At 35.8% G+C, this 21,264-nt stretch overlaps 1 long non-coding RNA gene across 1 annotated transcript; it reads right to left on the bottom strand.

The window, feature by feature from the left end:
• Positions 1–3,170: 3,170 nt before the first annotated feature.
• Positions 3,171–6,342, bottom strand: LOC111389712. The gene is made up of 3 exons (XR_002701772.1): positions 4,995–6,342; positions 4,073–4,146; positions 3,171–3,280 (listed from the first exon to the last, which is right to left on the bottom strand). It is a non-coding gene; the product is annotated as an uncharacterized LOC111389712 (long non-coding RNA).
• Between the last annotated feature and the right edge of the window lie 14,922 nt (positions 6,343–21,264).

Below are 21,264 nucleotides of genomic sequence, written 5' to 3'. Positions count from 1 at the left end.
TAGTTTACACTTTGCCACGTGACATTACCCTGTTGGACAGTTTAAATTTCAAATAGTTTTCCCATCCAATTGACACTTGACAACAACACAAGTGTCAAACAACTCGTCAAAAAGCCGTGTACAAATGGCAAAGTTCAATCGGTAAGAACCTTGCTATATATACACTATGGTGTACACTTTAGTTTACACTTTGCCACGCGATATTATCTTGTTGGACAGTTTAAATTTCAAACAGTTTTTCCATCCAATTAACACTTGACAACAATGCAAGTGTCAAACACGATGTCTAAAATCAGTGTAAAAATAGCAAAATTCAATTGGCAAGAACCTCGCGACATGTACACTATGATGTACACTTTAGTATACACTTTGCCACGTGACATTATCCTGTTGGACAGTTTAAATTTCAAGCAGTTTTTCCATCCAATTGACACTTGAAAAGAATGGAAGTGTCAAACAACGTGTCCAAATCAAAGTAAAATTGCAAAGTTCAATCGATAATAACTTTGCAAGATGTACACTATGGTGTACACTTTAGTTTACACTTTGCCACATGACATTACTCTCTTAGATAGTTTAAATTTCAAATAGTTTTCCTATCCAACTGACACTTGACAACAACACAAGTGTGTGAACTAACATGTCAAAAATCAGTGTACATATCGCAATGTTCAATCAGTAAGAGCCTCGCGACATGTACACTATGGTGCACACGATAGTTTACACTTTGTCACGTGACATTACCCTGTTCGACAGTTTAAAATTCAGACAGTTTTCTCATTCAATTGACACTAGACAACAATGCAAGTGTCAAACAACGTGTCAAAAATCAATGTACAAATAGCAAAGTTCAAACGGTAAGGACCGTGCTACATGTACACTATGGTGTACATTTTAGTTTACACTTTGCCACGTGACATTACGTTGTTGGACAGTTTAAATTTCAAATAGTTTTTGCATCAAATTTACACTTGACAGCAATGCAAGTGTCAAACAACATGTCCAAAAGCAGTGTACAAATAGCAAAGTTCAATCGGTAATAACCTCATGACATGTAGACTATGGTGTACACTTTAGTTTATACTTTGCCACATGACAATACCCTGTTGGACAGTTTAAATTTCAAACAGTTTTACCATCCAATTGACACTTGACAACAACACAAGTGACAAACAACGTGTCAAAAATCAGTGTACAAATACCAATGTAAAAACTCAGCGTACAAATAGCAAAGTTCAATCGGTAAGGACCGTGCTACATTACACTATGGTGTATACTTTAGTTTACACTTTGCCATGTGACATTATCCTGTTGGACAGTTTAAATTTCAAATAGTTTTTCCATTCAATTGACACTTAACAAAATGCAAGTGTCAAACAACATGTTAAAAATCTATGTACAAATAGAAAAGTTCAATCAGTAAGAACCTTACGACATGTACACTTTAGTTTACACTTTGCCACGTGACATTACCCTGTTGGACAACTTAAATTTCAAACAGTTTTTCCATCCAATTTACACATGACGACATGCGCAAGTGTCAAACAACGCGTCAAAAATCTGTGTACATATAGCAACGTTCAATCGATAAGAACCTCGCGACATGTAGACTTTGGTGCACACTATAGTTTACACTTTGTCACATGACATTATCCTGTTGGACAGTTTAATTTTCAAACCGTTTTCCCATCCAATTGACACTTGACAACAATGTAAGTGTCAAACAATGTGTTGAAAATTAGTGTACGAATAGCATAGTTTAATTGGTAAGAACCTTGCTACATGTGCACTATGGTGTACACTTTAGTTTACACTTTGCCACGTGAAATTACCCTGTTGGACTGTTTAAATTTCAAATAGTATTCCCATCCAATTTAAACTTGACAACAATGCAAGTTCAAACAACGTGTCAAAAATTAGCGTACAAATAGCAGAGTTCAATCAGTAAGAACCTTGCGACATGTACATTTTAGTTTACACTTTTTCACGTGACATTACCCTGTTGGATAGTTTAGATTTCAAACAATTTTCCCATTCAATTTACACTTAACAACAATACAAGTGTCAAACAAAGTGTAAAAAATCAGTGTACAAATAGCAAAGTTCAATTGGTAAGAATCTTGCGACATGTACACTATGGTGTACACTTTAGTTTACACTTTTTCACGTGACATTCCCCATTTGGACAGTTTAAATTTCAAATAGTTTTCCCATCCAATTGACACTTGACAACAATGCAAATGTCAAACAACGTGTCGTAAATCAGCGTACAAATAGCAATGTTCAATTGGTAAGAACCTTGCTACATGTACACTATGGTGTACACTTTAATTTACACTTTGCCATGTGATATTACCCTATTGGACAGTTTGAATTTCAAATAGTTTTTCCATCCAATTTGTCACGCCCCCAAATTAACATTGATATCTATGCACAACCTAGATATAGAATTTTACATATATATATTTTTTGTTCTAGTTTGTTAACTTCTAATCACCTGTGACACGATTATATAACATATCAAAACCTAAAATCAGTGTTGGATAGTTTAAATTTCAAACAATTTTCCCATTCGATTTATACTTAACAACAATGCAAGTGTTAAACAAAGTGTCAAAAATCAGTGTACAAATAGCAAAGTTCAATTGGTAAGAACCTTGCGACATGTACACTATGGTGTACACTTTAGTTCACACTTTTTCACGTGACATTCCCCATTTGGACAGTTTAAATTTCAAATAGTTTTCCCATCCAATTGACACTTGACAACAATGCAAATGTCAAACAACGTGTCGTAAATCAGCGTACAAATAGCAATGTTCAATCGGTAAGAACCTTGCTACATGTACACTATGGTGTACACTTTAGTTTACACATTGCCACGTGATATTACCCTATTGGATAGTTTGAATTTCAAATAGTTTTTCCATCCAATTTGTCACGCCCCCAAATTAACATTGATATTTATGCACAACCTAGATATAGAATTTTACATATATATATTTTTTGTTCTAGTTTGTTAACTTCTAATCACCTGTGACACGATTATATAACATATCAAAACCCAAAATCATATCGCCGTAATCCAACATATATATTTTGAGCTTACAAACATGTCTACAGGCCATTTCAAAAGTACACTATATAGGATTCCAAAATATAACCCAACAGATAGCAGCCTACAAAATAACCCTACAGGTCGTCATCCATGTAAATCGAACTCTGGAATCCTATAGGAGCTCCACAACTAGCCATGCTCTTTATGTGGTTCCATTATCACCTACAATGCAAGAACTACATAAGCCAATGCTTAGTAAGCAAAATCAAGCATGTCCTGAACATGAGTAATAACGACATATGACACCATGCCATTTACTTTAAAATCACGATAAAAAGTATCATATTTCAATATTCGTCAAAGTCGATTAGAAATCATTTCACTTGAAATCTTTCATTTCATTGGACCCTTGACTCACCTACTATGCACCGGATAGAGCTCTGCATAATATCAATATCAATAATCAAATGGCCAGTATGAAATCGACATCGATGAGTGGACCATCCTCTCATGACCACTAGAGGCCCATCCCCTGACTACCCCCATGATCACCCAAGAAGTCTGCCACCCGACAGCGCCAATAATCATAATATCACAAAGGCATAGTTGAGTGGTCCGCCTTCCCGTGATCACTAAAGGCCCATCCCGTGTCTACCTTTGCAATCACCCAGGAAGTAACACCCGCAATGCCAAACATATCACATAAGCATGCCTCACATGCCTCGGTGCCCTAGTAGTGGTCAATAAAATATTTATAATGAAACTCACTTTGAAATCATGTTTGCATGCAAGATTTTCAACCATGTCACATGTCGTGCATGCTTATGAAAATGCTCATAAATGATGTATTTAATGAAAATCGATGTCAATAGGTTACGCAACCTCATACTCAATGATCGTAACCACCATATGATGTACTATAAGCCTCTTATCAAAGTTATGTAGATATTTCAACATTACTATGTCACATATACTAGGTTCTTGCATCGTAGTTGCAAATGGATTTTCACTTACCTTTCACCTTTGTGTGTGCAAGCTTCTATAGAGATTAGATCAATATCCTTTTTCACTCGAAGTCAGAAAATCACCTGTATTACCATTTAATATACAAGAGAATCCTCAATTTAATAACCTTAACGCACAAAATCCCAAAATACATCCATTCTTACCAAAATAATTTAGATGGAATCATCATTTCAAGTTACCAATGGCATTACAAACTTATCCCATAAATCTGGCTATTTCTCGAGTCAAATTATGAACGTCAATGTCATCCAGTTGTTGTTGACAACCAAGTACCCTTAGAATCTATTTTCTAGTCCCAGGAATGATTAATGTACATATAAATGCTGAAATCACATTAAACACAAAATTAAACAGAATCTGTTTTCAGATTTCCCTTACCGTCCAATTGTTTTTCCAATCCCTTTTCACCCCCTTATCTATATCCAATGACTCCGAAATTTTTACCACATTTCTATAACATGTATGTGAAGGTAATCATGATCTAAAGTCGTGACAAGTAAAGTGTTCTCAGCCTCAGAACAATTCATTTCTACAACACTAAAATCAGACAGTTTCCATTGTGACAGTTTTCGGTTTCTATTTTATTAGCATGTTACCAATCAGATTTCAAGCTATTAGAAGGCCATTTATATCCTCATAAATATCATGTAAAAACATTCATTTACATAGATACAAGTTATATCTTAAGTATTATCCAAAATCAAAGTTTAAACCATCCAAATTCATCAATCAACACATCTCTATTTCTGTTGGTTTCTTTCAGGTTCTTGTACTTGATTACCCCTCTTTTTGCCATCATAAAATCATAAAAAACCCTTATAATTAACCTCAAGTAAGTTTAGAGTTTTAGAATATTATAAAACACCCAAAAGGACTAAAGAAAAACTTCAAAACCGTGACTTTAACTAACCTTTACAAACTGCAATCCCAGCTTCTTACTTTTCTATCTCTCTTTGCTTCCTTTGCTCTCCATTTCACTTGGGGATATATTTGGATGTTTAAATGTCTTATCCAAGAGATGTATCAGTAGCCTCAAGGGTTGGAGTCGTGAATGATGCTTAAGGATGAAGGAAAGTGTAATTAAAAGACAAGTATCATCAAAGCATGAGCTGTCCAAGCAGGAGGTGGATTCATGCAGCAAACTTTGACCTTTCCCTTACCTTATATGGAGGCATATGTGTCTTATAAGATGTATATCTATCCAATATAAAGTGATAATGATTTTGGAGACGTGATGGAAGTCTTAAGGCTGAAGGAATTAAATGTTCGATTGACAAGTTTTCACAAGGTAAGTAGGAGGTGTCTCCGTTGTAGCAACATTTGACTTTCTTTCTATTATCTTTGGATCCATTTATGATATAAAATATTTATATTCGTCCTATATTCAGTTCTTAGGGAGTGTGACACGAAATTGATGCCTTAAGCCCAAAGCAATTGGGCGTTAACATGACAACTATCCCAAGCATGAGGTGTCCAAGCACGATCTGTCTTCATTGCAGCCATACTTGACTTTCAACCATTATATTTGGATGCATTTGTGACTTTTAAGATTTATATATCTATCCTATATTAAGTTTTTAGGGAGTATAGACGAGATCGATGCCTTAAGGTTGAAGAAATTGAGTGTTAAAATGATAAACATCCCAAGCACGATGTGTACAAGCAAGAGGTGGTCACTTGAAGCAAAAACCTGATTTTATATCTATCATTGCAGGTAAAAATCAAGTATCCTTGGCTTATTTTGACATGCTTACAACCCCTTTCACTTGTCCTAAGATCCTAAAGTATTTTACAGAGTTAATTTCTCAACCGTTCATTTAAATTCTTACCCGATTGACACCCAATTCTCTACCGATTTCAACAATTCGCACCTCAATATTTATAATGTCATATGAGACATATATTATTGCATTGTGATCATGCCACTTCATGCCTCACATTCCAAATGTGTCAATTACCTATCTAGGATTTAAGATGACCTCGGTCCACCGAATGGAAAGCTTGAACCTTTGTCGATACTAATTTCTGACCTTTTCGATTTCCATTATTTACCAAGCTAATCTTCAACATTTAGTTAACCTAATTTTCTATAATAACTCAATGTGAAATTCACTACTTAGGTCAAGGAGTCAAATATCATCACTATATAAAGATTTTAAAGCCTCGATGATCAAACACACGTTTTTAATAGAAAGTAATTAGGAAATTGATGCAAATGACAATGTAATTAGCATGGAATGCATGAATCATATTGGCCAAATGTAGAATGTGAAGTTTGGGGTATTACACAATTGACACTTGACAACAATGCAAGTGTCAAACAACATGTCAAAAATCAGCGTACAAATAGGAAAGTTCAATCGATAAGGACCGTGCTACATGTACACTATGGTGTACACATTAGTTTACACTTTGCCACGTGATATTATCCTATTGGACAGTTTAAATTTCACACAGTTTTCCCATCCAATTGACACTTGACAACAATGCAAGTTTCAAACAACGTGTCTAAAATTAGTGTACAAATAGCAAAGTTCAATCGGTAAGAACCTCGCGACATGTACACTATGGTGTAAATGTTCATTTACAGTTTTCCACGCGACATTTCCCTATTGGACAGTTTAAATTTCAAACAGTTTTTCCATCCAATTGACACTTGACAACAATTTAATTCTCAAACAACGTGTCCAAAATCAGTTTACAAATTGCAAAGTTCAATCAGTAAAAATCTTAAATTTCAAGCAGTTTTCCCATCTAATCGACACTTGACAACAATGCAAGTCTCAAACAATTTGTCCAAAATCAATGTACAAATTGCAAAGTTCAATCAGTAAGAACCTTGGTACATGTACACTATGGTGTATACTTTAGTTTACACTTTGCTACGTGACATTACTCTATTGGACAGTTTAAATTTCAAACGGTTTTCCCATCCAATTGACACTTGACAACAATACAAGTGTTAAACAATTGTAGCAAGGTTCTTACTGATTGAAGTTTGCTATTTGTACACTAATTTTGGACACGTTGTTTGACACTTGAATTGTTGTCAAGTGTCAATTGGATGGAAAAACTGTTTGAAGTTTAAACTGTCCAATTGGGTAATATCACGTGGCAATGTGTAAACTAAAGTGTACATCATAGTGTACTTGTAGCAAGGTTCTTAGTGATTGAACTTTGCTATTTGTACACTGATTTTTGACCCGTTGTTTGACACTTCCATTGTTGTCAAGTGTTAATTGGATGGGAAAACTATTTGAAATATAAACTTTCCAACAAGGTAGTGTCACATGGAAAACTGTAAATTAATGTGTACACCATAGTGTACATGTAGCAAGGTCCTTATCGATTGAACTTTGTTATTTGTACACTGATTTTTGACACGTTGTTTAACGCTTGCATTGTTGTCAAGTGTCAATTGGATTGAAAATTTGTTTGAAATTTAAACTGCCCAACAAGGTAATGTCACATGGCATAGTGTAAGCTAAAGTATATACCATACTGTACATGTTGCAAAGTTCTTACCGATTGAACTTTGCTATTTGTACACTGATTTTTGACACGTTATTTGACACTTGCATTGTTGTCAAGTGCCAATTGGATGGGAAAACTGTTTGATATTTAAACTGTCCAATAGGATAATGTCATGTGGGAAAGTATAAACTAAAGTGTACAACATAGTGTACATGTAGCAATGATGCGAACCCCGTAGCAACTTAGTCTACAAACCCCACAAATAGATTGATGCGGAACCTAGGAACGCCAATTGATAATCAGTTTGGAATGAACCCAACAAAGTGAAACAAAAAACCCAAAGATAATGGTGATGCAATGGACCCCTTTCTTACAAATTGAAGAACCCATGATCCGGTGTTAAACGCCACAAGGAATTACCCTTCATAAGTTCGATTTATTGTTCAATTTGGAAGAGCAAAGAAGAAAGCTATAATCTCTCAATATAATGTTAAAAGTTTTTTTACAATAGAAAATACTACTCCTATTTATACTAAAACCTAAAATATCATAAATAGAATAAAATCCCGTGCAAAAATCAAGAAGAATTATAAAAAGATTACAATTCTAATCAAATTAGGAAACTCGTGAAAAATTACAATTTGGTCCTCGACTTTGTTCTATGCGGTCGCATAGTTCATTTAATTTTCCCCTGGAATTCCCTATCGGCATACATGCGACCACAAGGATGTGGTCGCATAGTTCACACTGCTGCTTCCAACTTCCATTGCTCGTATCATATTGATCCAAGTCTCTTTGGCCTTCGACCCCAACATGACACTGGCTCCATTTTACGTCCCAAACATGGTTTCATCATTAGTGGCTTTTACTAGCAACCCCATTGCCTCTTTAACTCGTTTCGCTCTTGATCGCATCATCGAGCCTTCTTCAATAATCAACAGGTCTTGGGTCGACCTTCCCTTTGTGACTCCCGCATCTTAGATCATATCTCCCTTTTCAAGAGGATTCATCCTCGAATCTACACCTGCATCAAAGAGAGATAGATCAGCAACGTTTAATGTAGCTAAAACATTATTTTCACCTGGAAGATCCACTTTGTATGCATTATCATTTATCTTTTCAATGACTTGGAATGGACCATCTCCTCGTGGCTGCAATTTTGACTTCCTCTGCTCGGGAAAACACTCCTTTCTAAAATGTACCCAGACCCAATCACCTAGTTCAAATGTTATGAGCTTTCTTCCTTTGTTTGCCTTTAACGCAACTAGCTTACTCTTTTCTTCAATTTGCATCTGAACCTTTTCGTGGAGTGATTTTACCAACTCACTTTCCTCTTACCATCCAAGCTACCTCATTCATTCACAGGTAAAGGTAACAAATCCAAAGGAGTTAATGGATTAAATCCATACACAATTTCAAATGGTGAATAAGAAGTAGTCAAATGCACAGCATGATTATAAGCAAGCTTAATAAATGGCAAGCAATCTTCCTAACTTTTTAAGTTCTTATTAATCACTGTTCGAAGTAATTGAGTCATGGTCCTATTTACTACTTCACTTTGACCATCACAAGTTGTAGAAAATTACAATTTAGTTCCTAAATTATTCCACAAAACACGCCAGAAATGACTCCAAAATTTGACATCTCGGTCCGACACAATACTCTTAGGGACTCCATGCAAACGTACTATCTCCCTAAAGAATAAATCAGCAATGTTAGTGGCATCATCAGTTTTGTGACACGGTATAAAATGTACCATTTTACTAAACCTATCAACCACTACAAAGATAGAATCCCGACCTTTCTTTGTCCTAGGTAACCCCCAACACAAAATTCATAGAAATATCCACCCAAGGTTCACTAGGCACAGGTAAAGGTGTGTACAAGCCATGGGGTAAAACCTTTGATTTAGCCTATTTACAAGTTATGCACTTCTCACAAATTCGTTCTACATCACTACGCATTCTAGGCCAGTAAAAGTGTTCCCCTAACATGTCTAAAGTCTTTTGAATCCCAAAATGACTCATTAGACCCCCACTGTGTGCTTCCCTTACCAATAATTCACGCATTGAACAATTTGGAATGCACAACCTATCTTCCCTAAACAAATATCCTTCATGTCTATAAAATTAATCAATAGCCATTTTAGCACATGAATTAAAAATGTTTGAGAAATCAATGTCACTTTCATACATGCTCTTGATATGTTCAAAACCAAGTAATTTCGCACTTAGAGAGTTAATAAGCACGTACTTTCACGACAATGCATCTGCAACTATATTTTCATTACCTTGCTTATACTTGATGATGTACAGAAATGTCTCTATGAACTCTATCCACCTCGCATGTCGCTTGTTCAACTTACCTTGACCTCGCAAGTGCTTTAGGGACTCCTTATACACCAACAACAACACTTGTCTTTTATCACTAAAAGCCCTTTTTAATTCACTTACCCTCGGAAAGAAGTTTACCTTTGGCTTTTCTCTCCGCTCAGCTGACTATTTTTCTCTTCACTCAACTGACTCCTTTTCTCTCCTCTCATGTGGCCTCTCTCTCTTTTCCCCTTTGTCGACCACCTCACTATCTTCTCTCTTATTCACAGGCTCACTATCTTCTCTCCTTTTTGTAAATTCTCTCGCTTGCCTTTCTTCCTCATTTCTTAGTTTTATTTGGTCTTCATACACCTAAGCCGGTGTTAATGGTGCAAGAGTAATGGACCTCTCATCCATGACAAAGCTATACTGATTACTTTACCCATCATGTGTAACCTTCCTATCAAATTGCCAGGGTCTCCCCAGTAGAATATGACCCATTTACATGGGCACCACATCACATACAACCTTGTCACTATATCTTCCAATCGAGAAATTAATTAACACCCGCTTATTTACCCTAACTTCTCCACTCTCATTCAACCACTACAATTTATAAGGCTTAGGGTGTCTCAATAATGCTAAACCCAATTTCTCAACTAAAGTTGTGCTAGCCACATTTGTGCAACTCCCACCATCAATAATCAAGCTACATACTTGATCGTGGACGTGGCAACAAGTGTGGAATATGTTCTCCCACAGCTGCTCTGAATCATCTATCTTGATTTGAGTGTTAAGTGCTCGCCTCGAGACCAGCAGTTCCCCAATGGCAAATTTTGTCTCATCTTCACCACCAATATTCTCATACGCTGGCATCATCACTTACCACATCCTAATTGTCCCGCAACACCATGGTTCGTTTGTTAGGACCTGAGATGCAATATGTCCCGACCCCAAACACCTGAAAACTTGATATCTTGGTTTCGTTATGGTTGTGGCTCCAATTTTGGTGCTGTCTTATTAGCACTTTCTTCTTTCCCATTCCACCATTCATTTCTTCCTTTGGTTACTGCTTCATTCCCCTTATTATTATCATCCCACTTCTGTAACGCCCCGAATTCTTTAGCAACCCGGAACGTTACCAAACGTTGGGTAATTCTAACTCCTTCAATAATTAACTATTCGGCCTATTTAATAAAGGTATAAAATCTGAAACTTATTTTCACTTTGGTCCTTCAACTATAAAGATATTCGCATAGATCCAAATTAACCATAGAAATAACCAATTAACTTGTATAAGGACATAACTGAACTTTGCATTCCTATTAAATAAATTAATGCTAAGTAAAAATTTGGGATTTTACAACTTCGACTTCCAATTTGGGTTAGAAGACGACGTATTCACCGCCTGCCTCGTCGTCCCCTTCCTCTTCAGTTGTTTCTCCACCTTCATGGCTACATGCAACATGTCCTCCAGCTCCACGTAATGCTGTAATTTCACTACATTAGCAATTTCTCAATTTAGACCGTTTAAAAATCGTGCCATGGTAGCTTCCCGATCCTCCACCACATTTGCCCTGATCATAAGTATTTCCATTTCCTTGTGATAATCCTCTACGCTCCTCGACCCTTGATATAGGCTCTGCAACTTCTGATGGATCTCCCTATAGTAGTGGTTAGGAATGAACTGCTTCCTCACCAATGCCTTCAAATCCTCCTAAGTACTAATTAGTCTTCCGCTACACCGTCGCTGTGTAGTAACCACTTGATCCCACCAAGTTATTGCGTAGTCAGTGAACTCTATCACTGCTAACTTCACCTTCTTCTCCTTCAAATAATTATAGCATTCAAAAATTAATTCCAACTTCCTTTCCCACTCCAAATACGCCTCTAGATCACTCCTACCCTTAAATTGAGGAATGGACATTTTGATATTTTCCATACTCCCATCTGACTCATCTCCGTAACTATTCCTAACCCGTCATTCAGGCCTACCACCTCTATTCCTCATCCGTCCCATTCACACTTCTCCATAATCCTCATCATTCCATTCACTACTCACCTCAAATGTTTTCCGTTCCATCCTATGCTCCGCCTCCTCGGCCTCCTGGCATTAGATACCTCCGCCCGCGGCTCCCTACTGAGATTAGCTATTGATGTATCCATCATCGTCATCTAGGTTTTCTGCTTAGCCCTCCAAGCATCTTGTTGATCCAGCCTATCTCTAACAACCCCAAAAGCAAGTTCAAACCACTGTATCAAATTCTCTGATGTGCTGTTGTGATAGCTGTGTTGGTTCGAGTTGGAACCTTCTTGTTCAGACATTCTCTCAATTTCTGCCTCACCAAATTCACTCAGAATCACACAATTGGCTTTTACCCTCTAATGAGCTCACCACTCTGCCTTTTACCACTCAATGCTTTCACCAAGTGCTTCCAAGAACAATAACGAACTCATCGGAGTAAAACTTATGAATTCAACCTGAAATGAGATTCAAGAGAATTATTGGCAAAGGATTGAAAACAAATGGAATGAAATTCGAATGGACTCAATAAAATTTCAATAGAAATTTGACAAAATTGAAGAATTGAAAAGACTTTGGAATTTAGGAATTGATTATGACTTTGTTGGTAGTAAGTCAAGCAATTAATAATTTTTTTCTTTGACGTGAACAGTAACTTTTTTTTTTAATATCCGGATGAACAGTAACATTTTTTTCTAAAGAAAAGACTATAATACCAATGAAAAAAATACGGATTGATGGAATGAATTGAAGAATGACTCAAGAACAAGAGAGAAACTTGGAAATCAAGAAAAAATATGACCCAAAAAAAAAAACCTGATTAAATTGGAACCTAAGTTCTGATACCAACTGATGTGAACCCCATAGAAACTTAGACTACGAACCCCACAAATAGATTGATGCAGAACCCAAAAACGCCAATTGATGATCAATTTGGAATGAACCCAACAAAGTGAAACAAAAACCCAAAGATAACGGTGATGCAATGGACTCCTTGCTTACAAATTGAAGAACCCATGATCCAGTGTTGAACGCCATAAGGAATTACCCTTGATAAGTTCAATTTATTGTTCAATTCAGAAGAACAAAGAAGAAAACAATAATCTCCCAATATAATGTTAAAAGTTTTTTTATAATAGAAAATACTACACCTATTTATACTCAAACCTAAAATATCATAAAAGGAATAAAATCCCGTGCAAAAATCAAGAAGAATTATAAAAAGATTACAATTCTAATCAAATTAGAAAACTCGCGAAAAATTGCAATTCGATCCTCGACTTTGTTCTATGCGGTCGCATAGTTCATTTAATTTCCCCCCTGAAATTCCCCGTCGGTATACATGCGACCGCATAGGGATTATAACTATGCAATCGCATAGTTCACATTGCTGCTTCCAACTTCCATTGCTCGTATCATATTGATCCAAGTCTCTTCGGCCTTCGACCCCAACATGACACTGGCTCCATTTTGCGTCCCAAACATGGTTTCATCATTAGTGGTTTTGACGAGAAACCCCGTTGCCTCTTTAACTTGTTTCGCTCTCGATTGCGTCATCGACCCTTCTTCAATATTCAACGTGTCTCAGTTCAGCCTTCCCTTTGTGACTCTCGCTTCTTGGACCATATCAAGTAAGGTCCTTACCGATTGAACTTTGCTATTAGTACACTGATTTTAGACACGTTATCTAACACTTGCATTGTTGTCGGATGGGAAAACTGTTTGAAATTTAAACTGTCCAACAGGGCAATGTCACGTGGTAAAGTGTATAACATAGTGTACATGTAGCAAGGTTCTTATCGATTGAAATTTGCTACTTGTACACTGATTTTGGACATGTTGTTTGACACTTGCATTGTTCACAAGTGTCCATCGGATGAGAAAATTGTTTGAAATTTAAACAGTCTAACAGGACAATGTCACGTGGTAAAGTGTAAATTAAAGTGTACACCATAGTGTACATGTAGGAAGGTCCTTATCAATTGAACTTTGCCACTTGTACACTTATTTTTAACAAGTTGTTTGACACTTGCATTGTACATCATAGTGTACATGTAAGAAGGTCCTTACCAATTGAACTTTGCTATTTGTACACTAATTTTTAACAAAGTTGTTTGACACTTGCATTGTTGTCAAGTGTCAAATGGATGGAAAAACTATTCGAAATTTAAATTGTCCAATAGAGTAATGTCACGTGGCAAAGTGTAAACTTAAGTGTACACCATAGTGTACACATAGCAATGTTCTTACCATTGAACTTTGGTATTTGTACACTGATTTTTAACACTTTGTTTGACACTTGCATTGTTATCAAGTGTCAATTGGATGGGAAAACTATTTGAAATTTAAACTGTCCAACAGGGTAATGACACGTGGTAATGTGTAAACAAAGGTGTACACCATAGTGTACATGTCGCAAGGTTCTTACCGATTGAATTTTGCAATTTGTACACTGATTTTTGACACGTTGTTTGACATTTGAATTTTTATCAACTGTCAATTGGATGGAAAAACTATTTGGAATTTAAACAGTCCTGCAGGGTAATGAAATGTGGCAAAGTGTAAACTAGGGTGTACACCATAATGTACATGTCGCAAGATTCTTACCCATTGAACTTTGCTATTTGTACACTAATTTTTAATACGTTGTTTGACACTTGCATAGTTCTCCAGTGTTAATTGGATGGGAAGCTAGTTTGAAATTTAAACTATTAAACAGGGTAATGTCACGTGGCAAAATGCAAACTAAACTGCATACCATAGTGTACATGTAGTATGGTTTTTACCGATTGAACTTCGCTATTTTTACACTGATTTTTTACACGTTGTTTGACACTTGCATTGTTGTCAAGTGTCAATTGGATGGAAAAACTGTTGGAAATTTAAACTCTCCAACAGGATAATTTCACCTGACAAAGTGTTAACTAAAGTGTACACCATAGTGTACATGTAGCAAGGTTCTTACCGATTGACTTTGCTATTTGTACACTAATTTTTGACACATTGTTCGACACTTGCATTGTTGTCAAGTGTTAGTTGGATGGAAAAATTATTTGAAATTTAAACTGCCCAACAGTGTAATGTCACGTGACAAAGTTTAAACTAATGTGTACACCATAGTGTACATGTAGCAAGGTCCTTACCGACTGAACTTTGCTACTTGTAAACTAATTTTTGACACGTTGTTTGACACTTGCATTGTTGTCAAGTATCAATTGAATGGGAAACTATTGGAAATTTAAGCAGTCCAACAGGGTAATGTCAGTTGGAAAATGTAAATTAAAGTGTACACCATACTGTACATGTGGCAAGGTCCTTACTGATTGAACTTTGCTATTTGTACACTGATTTTTGATATGTTGTTTGACACTTGCATTGTTGTCAAGTGTTAATTGGATTTGAAAACTATTTGAAATTTAAACTGTCCAACAGTGTAGTGTCACGTGGCAAACTATAAACTAAAGTGTACACCATAGCGTACATGTAGCAAGGTTCTTACCGATTGAACTTTGTTATTTATACACTGATTTTTGACACGTTATTGGACACTTTCATTGTTGTGAAGTGCCAATTGGTTGGGAAAACTATTTGAAATTTAAACTGTCCAACAGGGTAATCTTACGTGGCAAAGTGTAAACTAAAGTATACTCAATAGTGTACATGTCGCGAGGTTCTTATCGATTGAACTTTGCTATTTGTAGACTGATTTTTGACACGTAGTTTAACACTTGCATTGTTGTCAAGTGTCAATTGGATGTGAAAACAGTTTGAAATTTAAGCTGCCCAACTGGGTAATGTCACGTGGCAAAGTATAAACTTAAGTATACACCATAATGTACATATCGTAAGGTTCTTATCGATTCAACTTTGCTATTTGTACACTGCTATTCGACACATTTGACACATGCATTGTTGTCAAGTGTCAATTGGATGGAAAAAATATTTGAAACTTAAACTGTCCAATAGGGTAATGTCACATGGCAAAGTGCAAATTAAAGTCTACACCATAGTGTACATGTAGCGAGGTCCTTATCGATTGAACTTTACTATTTGTACACTGATGTTTAACACGTTGTGTGACACTTCCATTGTTGTCAAGTGTCAATTAGATGGGAAAACCGTTTTAAATGTAAACTATCCAACAGGATAATGTCACGTGGTAAAGTGAAAACTAAAGTGTACATGTAGCAAGGTTCATACTGATTGAACTTTGCTATTTGTATACTGATTTTTTACACGTTGTCTGACACTTGCATTGTTGTCAAGTATCAATTGGATGGGAAAACTATTTGAAATTTATACTGTCCAGCAGGGTAATGTCACGTGATAAAGTGTAAACTAAACTGTGCACACCATAGTGTACATGAAGGAGGTTCTTACCAATTGAACTTTACTATTTGTATACTGATTTTTGACACGTTGTTTGACACTTGCATTGTTGTCAAGTGTCAATTGGATGGGAAAACTATTTGAAATTTATACTGTCCAACAGGATATTGTCACGTGGCAAAGTGTAAACTAAAGTGTACACCATAGTATAAATGTAGCAAGGTTCTTACCGATTAAACTTTACTATTTTTACATTGATTTTTGACACGTTGTTCGACACTTGCATTGTTGTCAAGTGTCAATTGGATGGGAAAAATGTTTGAAAGTTAAACTGTCCAACAGGGTAATGTCACGTGGTAAAGTGTAAACTAAAGTGTACACCATAGTGTACATGTAACAAGGTAATTACCGTTTAAACTTTGCTATTTCTACATTGATTTTTGACACGTAGTTTGACACTTGCGTTATTGTCAATTGGATGGAAAAATTGTTTGAAATTTAAACTGTCCAAAAGGCTAATATCACGTTGTAAAGTGTAAATTAAAGTATACACCATATTGTACATGTAGGAAGGTCCTTACCTATTGAACTTTGCTATTTGTACACTAATTTTTAGCAAGTTGTTTGACAGTTGCATTGTTGTCAAGTGTCAAATGGATGGGGAAACTATTTGAAATTTAAATTTTCCAATAGAGCAATGTCACGTAGCAAAGTGTAAACTAAAGTGTACACCATAGTGTACAGGTAGCAAAGTTTTTACCATTGAACTTTGGTATTTGCACACTGATTTTTAACACGTTGTTTGACACTTGCATTGTTGTCAAGTGTTAATTGGATGGGAAAACTGTTTTATATTTATACTGTCCAACCTGGTAATGTCACGTTGTAAAGTGTAAATTAAAGTGTACACCATAGTGTACATGTTGCAAGGTTCTTACCATTGAACTTTGCTATTTGTACACTAATTTTTGACACGTTGTTTGACACTTGCATTGTTGTCAAGTGTCAATTGGATGGGACAACTTTTTGAAATTTAAATTGTCCAACAGGGTAATGTCACGTGGCAAAGTGTAAACTAAAGTACACATTATAGTGTACATGTGGCAAGGTCCTTGCCGATTGAACTTATCTATTTCTATACTTATTTTTGACACTTTGTTCGATACTTGCGTTGTTTTCAAGTGTCAATTGGGTGGAAAAACTATTTGAAATTTAAACTTTCCAATAGGGTAATGACCCGTGACAAAGTGAAAACCAAAGTGTACACCATAATGTACATGTCGCAAGGTTCTTACCCATTCAACTTTGCTACTTGTACACTGATTTTAACACGTTGTTCGACACTTGCATAGTTGTCAAGTGTTAATTGGATGGGAAACTAGTTTGAAATTTAAACTGTTCAACAGGGTAATGTCATGTGGTAAAGTGTAAACTAAAGTGCATACTATAGTGTACATGTAGTATGGTTCTTACCGATTGAACTTTGCTATTTTTACACTAATTTTTGACACATTGTTTGACACTTGTATTTTTGTCAAGTGTCAATTGGATGGGAAAACTGTTTTAAATTTAAACTCTCCAATAGGATAATATCACCTGACAATGTGTAAACTAAAGTGTACATCATAGTGTACATGTAGCAAGGTTCTTACCGATTGAACTTTGCTATTTGTATACTAATTTTTGACACGTTGTTCGACACTTGCATTGTTGTCAAGTGTCAGTTGGATGGGAAAACTACTTGAAATTTAAATTGTCCAACAGTGTAATATCACGTGGCAAAGTTTAAACTAATGTGTACTCCATATTGTACATGTAGCAAGGTCCTTACCGACTGAACTTTGCTACTTGTAAACTAATTTTTGACACGTTTGACACTTGCATTGTTGTCAAGCGTCAATCGGATGGGAAAACTATTTGAAATTTAAGCAATCCAACAGAGTAATGTCAGTTGGAAAATGTAAATTAAAGTGTACACCATAGTGTACATGTGGCAAGGTCCTTACCGATAGAACTTTGCTATTTGTACACTAATTTTTGACATGTTTGACACTTGCATTGCTGTCAAGTGTTAATTGGATTTGAAAACTGTTTGAAATTTAAACTGTCCAATCGGGTAGTGTCACGTGGCAAACTATAAACTAAAGTGTACACCACAGTGTACATGTAGCAATGTTCTTACCAATTGAACTTTGCTATTTGTACACTGATTTTTGACACGATGTTGGACACTTTTGTTTTTGTCAAGTGTCAATTGGTTGGGAAAACTATTTGAAATTTAAACTGTCCAACAGGGTAATCTCACGTGGCAAAGTGTAAACTAAAATATACTCCATAGTGTATAGGTCGCGAGGTTCTTACCGATTGAACTTTGCTATTTGTAGACTGATTTTTGACACATTGTTTGACACTTGCATTGTTTTCAAGTGTCAATTGGATGGGAAAACTGTTTGAAATTTAAATTGTCCAACTGGGTAATGTCATGTGGCAAAGTATAAACTAAAGTGTACACCATAATGTACATATTGCAGGGTTCTTACCAATTCAACTTTGCTATTCGTACACTGCTATTCGACACGTTTGACACGTGCATTTTTGTTAAGTGTTAATTGGATGGGAAAACTATTTGAAACTTAAACTGTCCGATAGGGTAATGTCACGTGGCAAAGTGTAAACTAAAGTGTACACCATAGTGTACATGTAGCGAGGTCCTTACCGATTGAACTTTACTATTTGTACGCTGATGTTTGACACGTTGTGTGACACTTGCATTGTTGTCAAGTGTCAATTGGATGGAAAAACTGTTTGAAATTTATACTGTCCAACAGGGTAATGTCACATGGCAAAGTGTAAACTAAACTGTGTACACCATAGTGTACATGAAGGAGGTTCTTACCAATTGAACTTTGCTATTTGTACACTGATTTTTGACACATTGCTTGACACTTGCATGCATTTTTGTTAAGTATCAATTGGATAGAAAACTGTTTGAAATTTATACTCTCTAACAGGGAAATGTCACGTGGCAAAGTGTAAACTAAAATGTTCACCATAGTGTACATGTAGCGAGGCCCTTACCGATTGACCTTTACTATTTGTACACTGATTTTTGACACATTGTGTGACACTTGCATTGTTGTCAATTGTCAATTGGATGGGAAAACTATTTTAAATGTAAACTGTCCAACCGGGTAATATCACGTGGCAAAGTGAAAACTAAAGTGTACATGTAGCAAGGTTCATACTGATTGAACTTTGCTATTTGTATACTAATTTTTTACACGTTATTTGACACTTACATTGTTGTCAAGTGTCAATTGGATGGGAAAACTATTTGAAATTTATACTATCCAACAAGGTAATGTCACGTGGCAAAGTGTAAACTAATCTGTGTACACCATAGTGTACATGAAGAAGGTTCTTACCGATTGAATTTTACTATTTGTACACTAATTTTTAACACGTTGTTTGACACTTGCATTGTTGTCAAGTGTCAAATGGATGGGAAAACTGTTTGAAATTTGTACGTCCAACATGGTAATATCACGTGGTAAAGTGTAAACTAAAGTGTACACTATAATGTAAATGTAGCAAGGTTCTTACCGATTAAACTTTGCTATTTGTACACTGATTTTTGACACATTGTTTGACACTTGCATTGTTGTCATCTGTCAATTGGCTGAGAAAACTGTTTGAAATTTTAAATGTTCAAAGAGGTAATGATCCGTGGCAAACTGAAAACCAAAGTGTACACCATAGTGTACATGTCGCAAGGCTATTACCGATTGAACTTTATTATTTGTACACTGATTCTTGACACATTGTTTGACACTTGCATTGTTGTCAAGTGTCAATTGAATGGGAAAACTATTTGAAATTTAAACTGTCCAAAAGGGTAATGTCACGTGGCAATGTGTAAACTAAAGTGTACACCATAGTGTACATGTAGCAAGGTCCTTACCTATTGAACTTTACTATTTGTACACTGATGTTTGACACGTTGTATGACACTTGCTTTGTTGTCAAGTGTCAATTGGATGGGAAAACTGTTTTAAATGTAAACTGTCCAATAGGGTAATGTCACGTGGCAAAGTGAAAACTAAGGTGTACATGTAGCAAGGTTCATATTGATTGAACTTTGCTATTTGTATAGTGATTTTTAACACGTTATTTGACACTTGCATTGTTGTCAAGTGTCAATTGGATGGGAAAACTATTTGAAATTTATACTATTAAGCAGGGTAATGTCACGTGGTAAAGTATAAACTAAACTGTGTATACCATAGTGTACATGAAGGAGGTTCTTACCGATTGAACTTTATTATTAGTACACTGATTTTTGACACATTGTTTGACACTTGCATTGTTGTCAAGTGTCAATTGGATGGGAAAACTGTTTGAAATTTATACTGTCCAATAGGGTATTGTCACGTGGTAAAGTGTAAACTAATGTGTACACCACAGTGTACATGTAGCAAGGTCCTTACCGATTGAACTTTACTATTTGGACACTGATTTTTAACACGTTGTTTGTCACTTGCATTGTTGTTAAGTGTTAATTGGATGGAAAACTAGTTTGAAATTTAAACTGTCCAAAAGGGTAATGTCACGTGGCAAAGTGTAAATTAAAGTTTATACCATAGTTTACATGTAGTATGGTTTTTACCGATTGAACTTTGCTATTTTTAAACTGATTTTTGACACGTTGTTTGATACTTGCATTGTTTTCTAGTTTCAATTGGATGGGAAAAATGTTTGAAATTTAAGCTCTCCAATAGGATAATGTCACATGGCAAAGTGTAAACTAAAGTGTATACTTTAGTGTACATGTAGCAAGTTCTTACCGATTGAACTTTGCTATTTGCACACTGATTTTTGACACGTTGTTGGACACTTGCATTGTTGTCAAGTGTCAATTGGATGGGAAAACTATTTGAAATTGAAACTGTCCTACAGGGTAATGTCACGTGGCGAAGTTTAAACTAATGTGTATACCGTAGTGTACATGTAGCAAGATCCTTTTCTATTGAACTTTGCTATTT

Source organism: Olea europaea, unplaced genomic scaffold (assembly GCF_002742605.1).
Source record: "Olea europaea var. sylvestris unplaced genomic scaffold, O_europaea_v1 scaffold613, whole genome shotgun sequence".
In the NCBI taxonomy this organism is placed as follows: domain Eukaryota; kingdom Viridiplantae; phylum Streptophyta; class Magnoliopsida; order Lamiales; family Oleaceae; genus Olea; species Olea europaea.
This window is presented reverse-complemented; position numbering and strand designations above follow the sequence as displayed.